Below are 12961 nucleotides of genomic sequence, written 5' to 3' on the forward strand. Positions count from 1 at the left end.
ACAAGAGTTTTGCTTTGAGAAAAATGTGGTTGAATGATACAAGGACATATGTGTAGCCCAGGTAATGACAAGAACAGCTTAACAACTGCCATCTCATTTCCAAAGTTTCCAGTGGTGAAGTTTCTTCCAAGAGAATGCTCCAGAATAACACCATGTAGTCTCTAGCCCCAGAGGCTGTAGGCCTTTCTTTCTTGTGAATTACAGGAGGGAGTATGATTACTAAGCAATCCTAGAAAGCTAGCATCTTTATTTTACAAGGAATAACCTTAAAGCATTTTTCTCGAGTACAAACAAGTACCAAAGAATCAAACCAGCATTTCTCTCGGTTCGCACGGCTTGCTGTCGGAAACATTCTGAACCTGAGAGGTGCTTGGATTTGTAATCTGAGAAAACAAAAGGTGTCAGACTCACTCATTGGTTTTAGGACCAAGAGTCAGAGATGCTTTTAAACTAGTAGAAACCAGACTTGATTCCTAACATTTATGCCAAAAGGAATATATTATACTAGGACTCTATACCTGTAAATAGAAATAAATAGAAGGGTAACCTCACCGTTGATACATAAATGTGATTAAAGGAATACTATTTCAGAACACGTGTATGTTGTGTGTGAGCACGCATGCACGTACACATGTATGCTTTCTAATAATAGTTCATTCTCTTTCATCAATGAGATACACAGGGAGTGCGTTACAACTCGGCTCTGCAGTAAGATTGTGATTCGTTTCAGAAACTGTGGGCCCAATGTGGGCAGACTTCTGAAACTCCCACCAACATTATTAGAAGTTGCACATCAATAGGAAACAGGACCTCCTACTCAATCATCATTTCAAGTCCACATGGCAACACCTTTGTAACGAGCATTGTCATCCATCAACTCGACTATGATCAAGGAGTCCCAATTCAACATTGCGTTTCTGAAGTCTAATATTTACCAAATGTGCAGTGTGGTTCCCTTGAAACCCACCCTACCAGTTAGGAAATGGACACCATGGATTCCGTGAAGCCCCACAGAGACTGATTACCACTCAGGTGCATCTGGAGGTCTTCATATTCTTTTATCCACCAAGTCTCTCAATGTTCTGAGCTTTGTAAGAAGACTAAGCCACCGTGCTGCTTTCCATCCGTAGTGTGTCTCAGGGAGAACCATTTGGAAGAGACATTTAAGGAATGAAATTAGAGTTTATAATTAATTCAGAGTGATTCTCTGAAATTTATATTATTATTTAAATTTAAAAATTGCCAATGTTGCCTTACAGTTTGCGAAGATCATAAAGGGATTTAACAGCACTAGACTGAAGTCATAGAGCTGTAAATGGTGACGTTTGCTTCATTAAAAACGTTATGCTTTTCTCGGACAAAACAAATAGAAAGGGATTTAACTTTATTTGATTCAGTTTGGTCTCAAAATATAGCAACTTTATCACTGAGATACAGCTAAAAAACTATTTGATGTTCACCTTAAGGCTTTACTTAAAATTATACTTGTACCTTTTCGGGTATTCTAGGGCTGTGTGGTAACATCCGTGAAGACATCAATAACATTTTGTGAGTCATTTGTGGAAAACCCAGAACCGTTTTTTTTTAAAACAAGCCCTACACATTCTTTTAAAATATGATATTAAATTGTCTCCAACGGAGCCCAGAAATAACACCTAGATCACCTATACAGCCCTCCTTAGGGACCAGAGGTGCTCACAATGCTCTCTGGGGCTCGGAATCGTGGATAGCACATTAACACAGTCAGAGACACATATTCCTCAGTCCCAAGCAGACCTCCTAACTCCGAAATCCTAGGGTGACTCCCACGATAAATCTGAGTTTCAACAATGTTCTCCTGGTCTCCCAGTTTTGACATGCATTTCAGATCCACTAACAAAGAGATTGTTAGCAACAAGAGAACTGAAGGGGAGGAGGAGAAGTTAAGCAAAAATCAAACGGCTTGTCTGCTGTCGTCTGCTGTGCTGTTATAAACCCAGATAGCATGTCTGTATCTTTCCTAATCGAAGAGTGAGGGTCTGGGGACAAGGACAAGAAGGTGAAGTAAAGACAGAGAAGGTGTTGACATCCCACTTTGTCCAGCTCTCCATCCAAGGTCTGTCCTGAGATGATAGTTTTCCCAGCACCAAGATTATTTATTGACTACAAACTAAAGCCATCTAATCATATCAGCCTCAGCTTAAGGTCAGAACTGCAGATAGTGGGGCCTCCTTATCTAAACAGCCTTGGCAGTGGCTCCTAGGTAACATCAGGCCAGGAGCATTTTGGAGCTGCCAGGTGAAATGCTGTTGCCCTTTACGTAAACGTCTGCGTCCAAGACACTAAACACGAAGACGTTATAGCAAAGAGCACCCGAAGGGGCAAGCTGTCGGTGAGTCACCCATCCTGCGATGTCTATGTCACCCAGGAAGAGCAGTCCGGTCCTTCGTTATCTCCACTGCACTAATGGAATGAGAGGGGCTCATTAAATCAACGCATCACAGAGCGTGCTCTTTTAGCTAGGATCGTTGGTTTGTGTCCTCTGCTCTGAGTTCTGGCTTAGTTGAAATCCTTTGATCAAATCACCATGTTTTTTCTTGTTTCTTGAACAAAGCAATCAGTGTACATGAGCTCCTACACTACTGACCTTGACTCCTTCCTTTCTGAGATTTCTCTCTTAGGTTCCAAATTGGGGGGGGGGGGGAATTACTGTTTATATGGGCTATTATTGTCACCCCTTGTGATGTGACATTATATCTGCTTTTCAAAGGGGCCTGATTAAATGTTTCATCAAATATTTATAATTTTAAAAGTCATAAAAAGACATAAATACAGATGTGTATATCTGTGTTTATAATATGTGCTCATAAACGTATATATTGCATATATGTCACATCTGTCAACGCTAAGATTCTAATCATTACAGTGGTGATTTAGTACAATGTAGCAAGCATACACAATTGCCAGATAGAGCCTCTCTGTCAACACTCTGGCCAGCAGCATCGACAGGCTTAAGAGAGGGGCTGTGTGAGATAGCGGACAGAGGCAAACGCCGAACGTGATACCAAGAGAACAAGCAAGGCTGGTGGAACAAGGCTTCCTCTAACACTGAAATGAACGATCATGCTCTTCATAATTTGATGTAGTAACTAATAGATATACAAACCTCTGAACGACATCCAGAGGATGTGACCACATCCATGACCAGTGATTACATACACAAATTAAAACATGGTCCATCCTCATTTCTTCCTTCAGGGCAAACCTAGTTTTAGCCAAATTCTGCACAACTTGCCTAGTCTCTTTTTTTTTCTTTTTTTCTTTTTTGGCTTTGGATATTTTATTTCTTCCATTTTTATTATCAGGAGTGACTGAAATAAAAAATATAATTTAGCCCTGCCATTATTGTAATCATGGAGATGGTTTTAAGAGAAAACTGATCAGGTGAACATTAGTGCTTCCCACTTTTCAACTGGTAAACAGCTGTCAGTGATAAAATAGATGAACCCCGAGAATCTGTCCAGAATGTTCAAGAACATGGTATAGTGTACAGCAAGCCTGCTCTTGGGGAGAACACCGAGGACATAACTATGTGTACTTCTTGATCTCATCATACAAGACAAGCACCAAGGCACCACCCATGCCTCTGAGAATGTTGGGCCATGCACCCTTGAAAAAAAGCCTGGCTTTCTTCATCTCAAACGATCTTATGTCAGCAGTCAAGTGTGTCAGTTCCTTTGTGTCCAGACTGCATCATCAAATGATGGTGAACCGTGTCAAAAGGATAGGACGTCAGGCCAGCAGCAGCAGTGACAGGCTGTGCAATCATCCAGCTGGTGAAGATGTGAGTATTCTTGGAATCTGAGAGCATTCCCTTTGCAGTGTCATGGATACCAAAGTAGGCAGCTCGGTAGATGATAATGCCCTGCACTGACACATTAAAACCTTGGTACAGGCCCTTAATCCAGTCAGATTTGTAGGTCTTAACCAGGCAGTCACCAAGGCCTTTGAATTCCCTTTCAGCTCCAGCTTTGCCCATATCAGCTGCTAGACAAGTACTGGCAGCATCAAGAGGGTACACAAAGCACAAGGACGTGGCACTAGCATCACCACCCGATGTCAGGTTCCCTGCAAAGTATCGCTAAAACTGGGTCCTCCTGTCCACCCCACCCAGAAAGATCTGCTTCTCTTTATCTTTGAAGGAAAGGTTGAGAGCCTGAGTAGTGAAGTATCTGATGACATTGGCAGGTTACCTCACCAGGACAAGACTCCCTGCTCCTTGGGGATACGAATCATGCAGTATAGAGTGCCCTTGTATTGCTTCTTTGCTGTGATTTGCTAACTGGCATGCTGCACCTGCAGCAGCAGCTCAACCCCATCAATTGGGTGCTACCGCCATCTTGGAGATGACCTCCACCATTCCACCAGCCAAGAAGTCCTTGGTGAAGGACACAGTGGGGAAGATACTGCAGCAAGGATACAGCGGCATCTGTCGTGTTGAGAGATAGAGATAGAGATAGAGATAGAGATAGAGAGAGAGAGAGAGAGAGAGAGAGAGAGAGAGGTATCGGCTAGGCTAGGACTGGGTTGACAAATAGCTTTGACTCCTGGACTCTGTAAATGTAAATGTTCAGGACTGTAAAGATAGCTCAATGGTTAAGAGTCAGAGCTGTTTGTCCAGAGAAAGCACAAGGCCCTGGGTTCGGTCCCCAGCTCCGAAAAAAAAAAAAAAGAAAAAAGAAAAAAAAAACAATCAAAAGTCTTGGGGCTAGAGAGATGGCTCAGCGGTTAAGAGCACTGACTGCCCTTCCAGAGGTCCTGAGTTCAATTCCCAGCAACCACATGGTGGCTCACAACCATCTGTAATGGGATCCGATGCCCTCTTTTGGTGTCTGAAGAGAGTGATGGTATACTCACATACATAAAATAAATAAACCTTTAAAAAAAGAGAGAGAGATGTGCCACTGACTTTAATTTATATGAGGAGATAACTCTCTTTTTGAGAAACAGTTTTCTGATTTTATCATAAAGGTAGCAATGGCTATTAGCAATTTTTTTTCTCCCTCAAAAAAATGAAATATTCAACAATACATGAAATAAATGGCTAGCTTCCTTTACAGAATTCTCTCTGGATTTCTAATTATGAATACTCACTCTCCTGTCTTCCGAAACAAAGAGAGGCCTGGAAGGCTCAAGTCTTGTCTTTACTGAAAAGCTCGTTTTGAGTCTACGAGATTTCATCTGCTTGAAGAGCCGGTGTTAAGAGCTTCACATGTTAAGAGCTGAAACTTACGTGTCAGCACAGGACTGGGCATATGAGAGGAAAGCAAAGAAAAGCTCTTTAGTTTATGAAACATTGTAACTTTTTCCAAAAGCATGGAACTAAAAATGCTACCAGGGAGCAAAGGACTGGGGTTGTTCTGGGATTGGCCCTAATGTCTGAAGAAGGTTCTTCTCTTGAGTATTCCACTGGTGTAAGGTGCCATGATTTATTTTGGAATGCAGCACAGAGCATTCTTTGATGGTACAGTTTATACGTGTTTCTGTAGCCTTGTTTTCATAACAAGTGTTCACAGACTACTGAGGTAGTTTGATTACAAATGTTCACGGGACTGAATCCCCTTGCCTTTTATCCCTTATGTGCTTTCTGGGTAGCAAACCGTTTTATTTTTGTTCAAGAGAGAATAGTTGGAATGTGAAGGCCAACACAAAACATAAAATGTCACATCAAAAAAAATGTGGCATGAAATGCTAAAGTTTAGGATATGAAATCATCTCATTCTAGGCTTTCAAAGAAATATATAAGCAAACACAGTATGCCAGCACACAGAAGAAACCACTGAGCCCCACAAGTGCACAGTAGCCATACATGTACAGTAGCCAGTGGGGTCTAGCGGTTTCCAGCACCCTGGGCCTGCTGAGTGGGTCTAGGCTCACAGTTACAGAAACTCTGAGTCAATTTGAATCTCCTTTAAGACTCAAGATGAAGAATGTAGAGAAGATAAGATCAAGCCTGAGAACTTCAGGCGCGTGTGTGGAAAAAAGAAAAATCAACTGGAGGTCACCACTCTCAGTGTGGGCGGCAGCGAGAGCCACACAGAATTGTATCTCATCACTCCTGAGGAGTTTGGCTGGAGGAGTGGTAACCTGGGAGGAACAGTGACCCTGGGCACATGGAGCAGATGGTCACCAACGCCTGAGACACAGATGAAAACAAGTCCCAACTCTCTCCATGTTATATTCCTCTTTTAACCAGTTTTGCTGGTTAAAGGTGACTGCCAGCCATCTTACAGAATCAGTGGGTCTTAGGCAGATAGTTGGGTTCTTAACCACAGCCTGTTCATCCCATGAAAATCTAGTATCAGCTTTTCAATCTGAGCAATTCTGATTGCAAGCCTTGTGCCATTTTCCACAGGGCTGTGGAAATGGAATGGTTAGTAGCTGCTAAACTCATGCTTCCTAGACTAACCAGACAGTTAACCAGACTAACAAGAGACAGTTGTGTGTTCAACCAGGGTCAGGGAGAAACTCCGCGTTTCTGACAATCCCCACGTACCGTCAATGCTGAAAGTACACAGACCATGTCTTTAGTACCAAGTTGTTAAAACGCTGTCTCTTCGCATCTGTATTATAGGCAAAGTCATTAGATGGGGCAGAAACCTACACTGTGCATAAAAATGGAATCTCCACTAAAAGATCATAAGCAACCGTTACGACAGTTGTTGGGTCATTAAAACAAAAAAGAAGACGCAAAAGTAGAATGTAGACTGACCAGAAAGGGCATCAACAGACTGGAGGACAGAAGAGGTACATCAGCAGACGGGAGAACAAGATAGGAGATGGGAGGTGAAAAATACCAAAACATAGTCTGTATATGTATGAGGATATCATGCCATTATGTATAATTAATATATACTAGCAAAAGATAAAAGACCAAAAAATCATGATAACAAGACCAAGACCTTCTACTTGTTCAGAATGTTGGAGTGTGTGAAACGTTTCAGAAGCATTATTATTTTTGACACTTGTAAAGAAAAAAACTTCCTACCTCACAAATCAGTGCTTATATAGATGTATACACTCATGTGCATCAAGCATGTCATCATTTAATGGACTATTTTTCTTCTAAGTTTCATTCAAGATGACATAACCCAGCATTCCAGGGAAGTAGCTGCAGGGTGGGGGGTTGGGGGAACTGTCTGCTCTCTTTTGACTTACAGATGAGGAAAACTGCAACTCTCTGGTCATTCATGTCATTACCTTAAAATCGCAACACAAACTGTGAATGAGAATCCAAAGACTCTTACGTTGACCTATGACAACAAAAGAATATGTATTTTCCCAGAGGCAACATCTCCTTAAGAGAAAATAGGTGGGAGTAAAAGGTGCCAGTATTTGTGGAATCCCCTCCAGGGCAAGTCAGGGTCAGTTTATATTAGTAATTCCCAAACAGACTTTCTAAGGCTTATATATAAAAATACTGTAGGAGAGCAATGAGAACTTGGTGCATAGTTGCAAAGCACAGACATGGGAACTTCAGAGTGAAATGAGAAATAACGAGACTGTATTTTGTTTTCTTTTGTCCTGTTTTGCAGTAGGAAAGGTCAACAGACACCAGTTCCTTCCTTTAAAATGTCAAGTTCATCTGAACAGTGATTATTCTCAGGACGACTGATAGGTCCCTCTCTTCCGATGACACAGCTACTCATTCTTCAGAATCTGGACATGATGGAATGAGGGGAGAATGAAGGTTGGTGACAGACACAATGGTGACATGCATGCGTATTTGTTTGTTTCTGGGTTTGGTTATTTTCAGACTAGATCTCACTTTTAGCCAAGGCTGTCCTCAAACTCACAGCAATCCTCTTGTGTCAGTTTCCCAAGTACTTAGATTGTCTCTGCAAGTTACCACGCCTAGATGGCCACATACTATATGAGACTAGAACCTAACTGTGTCCCGTGGAGACTATGGGTACTGTGGGGGAGAGAGGGAGAGAGAGAGAGAGAGAGAGAGAGAGAGAGAGAGAGAGAGAGAGAGAAGAGAGAGAGAGAGAAGAGAGAGAGGTGCAAATGATATATTTTGAAGTGAGGAACAGATCTATCCTTGCAAATATTCTGGAGGTTCGTTAAGCTCCATGCTAGTTACCTGATGGTGATGGCACAAACTGGAGCAAAGGCTTCTGGGATCTGAGTAATTGTCAAGGATACGTAAGAAGCTCAGTGTCTCCTCGGTTCCTTTGCCCATACGGAAACCCAAGGAGGTGCCTCTCAGTTCTCCTGACTCTGAAGGGTTTAGTAGAGAACTGGACTCTGTTTCATCTAGCACTGCTCAAGCCCTGGGATCCCAATTGTCAGCTCTAGGTGCCTAGACTGACTAACTCTTTCTGCCCTTTGGTCTTCTGCCGCTCTGATTTGCTATCCGTCTTGCTCCATATTGGTGACATCTGAAATTAATGGAGCCAAGATGACATCATCCACCCCCGGAGGAAGTCTGTCCTTATTCAAACTTAAAAATCAAAGACAAAAATCCAAGAATGGCATTGAAGGCCTTCCTGTACCTGAGGGCCACCATAGTTTGTTAGCCTTTCAGCTCCAACTCAACAAATTTATCATCGCAAGCATGAATTCTCAAGGCCCAGAGCTTTTCATGGGCAGCAGAGCTGGTAACTAAGCATTGCCTCTCTATGTTGATGAAGTTAGTTTCTATTATCTCATAGCTCTTGAATGGCCTCAGATATGAAAGTTGAGGAGGCATCAACAGCAGTGAACCAGTGAACTAGGAGAAGAGCTCATAGGTTTACTTTCCTGGGGTTTCCCATGGGCAATGAACATACCTACCCCTGACAAAGAATAGAAGGGGAAAACAGAGAAAAGTGGTGTCCTTGTGCTCACACATGTGTACGCACACAGGCACACACCACACACACACACACACACACACACACACACACACACACACACACACGTGAACTCATTGTGCACACTTATCTAAAGAGAGCCTCAGACGGCAGTGGAGTCTATAAGCTGTTGAAAACATAAGACCGATATTATTTGGGAACACTTGAATACAAACATGATGATGATATGCTGAAATCGATACCAAATTTGACAAATATCTTAGCATAGGAATCGGTTTTTTTTTAATTTGGCCATAAGAATTTGTTTACTCTTTCTATGAAGTCCTTTACATGTGTAGAGAAAGGTACCTGATCCAGATGCAGGTTAGGAACAGTGCCAGCACCACCCCTAAATTCCTCTCCACTTAAATTATTATGGCATATCTGTAGTCTCTGTGTGTAGGGCCCCTCATATGGGATAGTCGGTGGGTAATAGCCATTGTTTCCTGAGGCATCCGGTGTCAGTCATAAGGAATGAGCAGCCATAAGCAGCAGGGACAGGTAAGGTTGAAACTCTGTGATGTTACTGCCTTCTTTCTGAAGGATGCGTGGTATGGCTGCCATTTACTACAAAATGTGGCTGAGCACTTTACATAAGTGGTGTCACAAAAATGCCACCTGGTAGCTTGGCGTCAGTGTGCACTGTATCATAAAGGTAACTTTGGGATTAATAATAGGTGCAATTTGCATTTAATGACTGACGTGGGACACTAGCAAATCCAATAATGAAATAATAAAAAGTATCTGGGAGTTAGTTCCTTATTCTATTGGCAGAGGAGTTATTTTCTTATATCTCCTTACATGCTACTTTAGGCCGAGTTCTTCCGTGCTGTCCCCCAAGAGCACTGGCTTCATTTGAAACAAAGTGGAGCAGGAAGTATTTAATGCTTAAGGACACTGACGGGGAGATAGCGTTCTTTGAGGGAAGATAGCTAGAAGAAGGTGACATATCACTGAAGGAGCAAAACTATAGGCCAACTGCTTCACCAGAGATCGCCACGGAAGGCAACAGGTAAGAGAAGGCACCATAAGGCTGAAAGATGTTCAAAGTGGCTTCCCTGATAAGGACCCCCAAATTGGATCAGACCATGGACCCAGGCCACTGTGCAAACAATAGGATTCAAAACAGCAACAACAACAACAGCACCCTATAACTCTTTTGGCTAGAATCTTTGTGTGGTGCCAGCAAAGACAGACAGCCTAGAAATCACAGAAAAATGGCTATCAAAGTTCCTTGGGGGTGAGGGGACAGGGACAATAATATCACAAAGAAGCTATCCAAGGTTGTATGTATTCTTTGAGAAAAGAAGTGTCAGAAAAGTAGCAAAAGCAAAGCAAAACAAAACAAAAAAACTCTGAAACACAGGGAAACACAAAACAACCCAAATAATCAAAAGCATCTCTAGAAAAAGAAGGGGAGGGCAGAAAAGACAACCTCAATTTTTCTTATTCAGAACATATGACCAAGTTATAACAATCAAAATTATATATGAAAATATTCATTCAAAGCCCCAAATGTAAGACCTAAAGCTATGAAGCCCTAAAAGAAAACAGACAGAAGAGACCTCCTGCCCTCATAGGAGGGGCCATCGCAAGCAGAGACAACTGAAGCAAAAGTAAATAAACAGGATGACATTCAATCAAAACCCTGGCCAGCGAAAGAGCAAGCCAACACAGTGAGGGCACATTAGGAGGGACAGGAGAGAATGTGCCAGTCATATACCAGATAAAACTTAGGGCACATTGTAGGATGATGTCATACAGGTGAAGACCGGTACAAGAAAGAAAGAGGCCTGTCATTGGACGAGAAGGAAGGATGGGCAGAAGAGTTTTAGAGAGAGAGGAGGAGGAGACTGAAAGGGAAGCAGAAGAAGTTATGAAGAGAACATGGAGGTAGATGTTAAGATTCCTAGGGGTTGGGGATTTAGCTCAGTGGTAGAGCGCTTGCCTAGCAAGCGCAAGGCCCTGGGTTCGGTCCCCAGCTCCGGGAAAAAAAAAAAAAGATTCCTTTCCGCACATTTACAGGTTGTTGTGAATATTCTTATGGGATGGATGTGTACAGGATTTTGAATGTCTGAATAGGCAATTATATAATATCAATTAGATCAGAGATTATTGTGTTGTGTGTTTTTTCATGTGGCTATTTAAGTTCAAAAGAGTGTGTGGCAGCTAGAGACACTAGGCCACCACGAAATTGGGATGTATATTACTGGCATGGTGGCAGCCTACCTTGGGAACTGGATGGGTAGAGCAATGGCTGCCAGGCTCAGAGAGAAGCCATCGGCATTGTCATATGGGATGGAGCAGAGCAGATGAGACGCTTTGCTGACTGAGATTAAGACATCTAGCAGATATCTTGGGGCACTAGGGTGCCGGATCTAGTGTGGGATAAAAGACAGACTTTTTATAATTTTATAGCCGCTGCACATGCTAACTTATGAGCATATATCCTGCATACACTGCAGTATGAAACACCATGCCTCACGAAAAGAACAAAATATAAATAGCCCTACTGAAAGCAGGCCAACATTACACATTTTACAGAGAAGATACACACGGCAACAGAAAGGTGACCAGGACACCAATGAGCTAACAACCACTTCTGAAGGTACCCAGAAACAAGTTTACAGTTCACCAGGCTGAGCCTACCATTTCAAATCCTAAGTTTATACACAGAAGAAAAAAAGTGTCAAAACTTGGACAAATGCACTAGAAATATTTATAATCACCAAAGTTTAGACATAACTTGAATGTGCACTGTAGAATAAGTGGGCCAGTTGTAGATACGTGGGATGGTCTTTTAATTTGACGGTGCTAGGCAGGCCTAAATGTCCTTTGAAGGGCAGGTGAACAGGAAAGGAGAAGCACACGTAACTGGCTACCACTGAGCAATATAAGTGATGAATCCCAGTCATTTATGAATACGTGGGTGAAGCCAGACAAGTGAAGTCAAGTGGAGTAGGCCAGACACAGAGACACATACGTGGAATTTCGTGGATAGGAGGATGATTGTCACGTGCTTAAGAGAGGAGCAGCAAAGGAGGGACAGGGAAGGATGGTGAGAGGGGTCTAAGTTATAGTAGGAGGCCAAAGAGATTCTGCTGTGTTATTGGCTGTGCTGTTCTGTGCACTTGTGAAATTGAGGGGTGAGGATTCAGAAAAACGTTCCACCGTAAAGAACTGATCAATACGTCCACTCTTGTATGAGGATTCCAAAGACAGGAATGTACTGAAAACCCATGTTTCCTCGGTGATACCTAACAATTATATTTTTCTGTTATCCCTGTGTGATGGTTTGTATATGCTCAGCCCATGGCTGGCACTACTACTAGTAGGTGTGGCCTTGTTGGACTAGGTGTGTCACTCACTGTGGGTGTGAGCTTTAAGATCCTCCTCACCCTAGCTGCCTGGAAGTCAGTCTTCTCCTAGCAGCCTTCAGTTGAAGATGTAGAACTCTCAACTCTTCCTGCACCATGCCTGCCTGGATGCTGCCATGTTTCTACCTTGAGGATACTGGACTGAACCTCTGAACCTATAAGCTAGTCCAATTAAATGTTGTCCTTATAAGAGTTACCTTGGTCGTTCACAGACACCAGTTAACTAAGACATCCAGTTAAAATAAATTTAATTGGAAAATGGCACCAAAAGTGAATTAACTGATACGTAATACTTGATAGACTGATACTAAGAATAAACCTCACGCAAGAATTCAACTATCGAACATCACCTGTTGCATAATTTATGAGAACTATGTAAAGCAAGCAAACCCAAGTAAATTTCAGTCTTTAAGAAAAGACTCAGAAAGGTGTGGATTATTCACTGATGTCAGTCGCCCATGGATGTGCCCTTATGAGTAGGAAGGGGTGGGCTTTACAGACAGGTCAGGCTGGGTGCAAGTCTTACACTTAATGGTGGTTTTGTTTCAGGGAGGCTGTGAGGGGCTGAAGTAGAGGCGGGAGAATCTGGGGATGTGAGGGTTGTTCCTTCAGGTCTCAGCCTGGTCTTTCTGCCACCTGGTGTACTGACATGTAGAGCAAGCTTCCACCATATGGACAGAAGCTCCGTCCCCATCACCACTACGTAGC

General features: G+C 42.6%; 1 pseudogene; it reads right to left on the reverse strand.

The window, feature by feature from the left end:
• Positions 1-3567: 3567 nt before the first annotated feature.
• On the reverse strand, positions 3568-12713 carry Slc25a5-ps1 (solute carrier family 25 member 5, pseudogene 1; annotated as a pseudogene).
• Between the last annotated feature and the right edge of the window lie 248 nt (positions 12714-12961).

The sequence above is a fragment of the Rattus norvegicus genome, chromosome 16, assembly GCF_036323735.1.
Source record: "Rattus norvegicus strain BN/NHsdMcwi chromosome 16, GRCr8, whole genome shotgun sequence".
Taxonomy (NCBI): domain Eukaryota; kingdom Metazoa; phylum Chordata; class Mammalia; order Rodentia; family Muridae; genus Rattus; species Rattus norvegicus.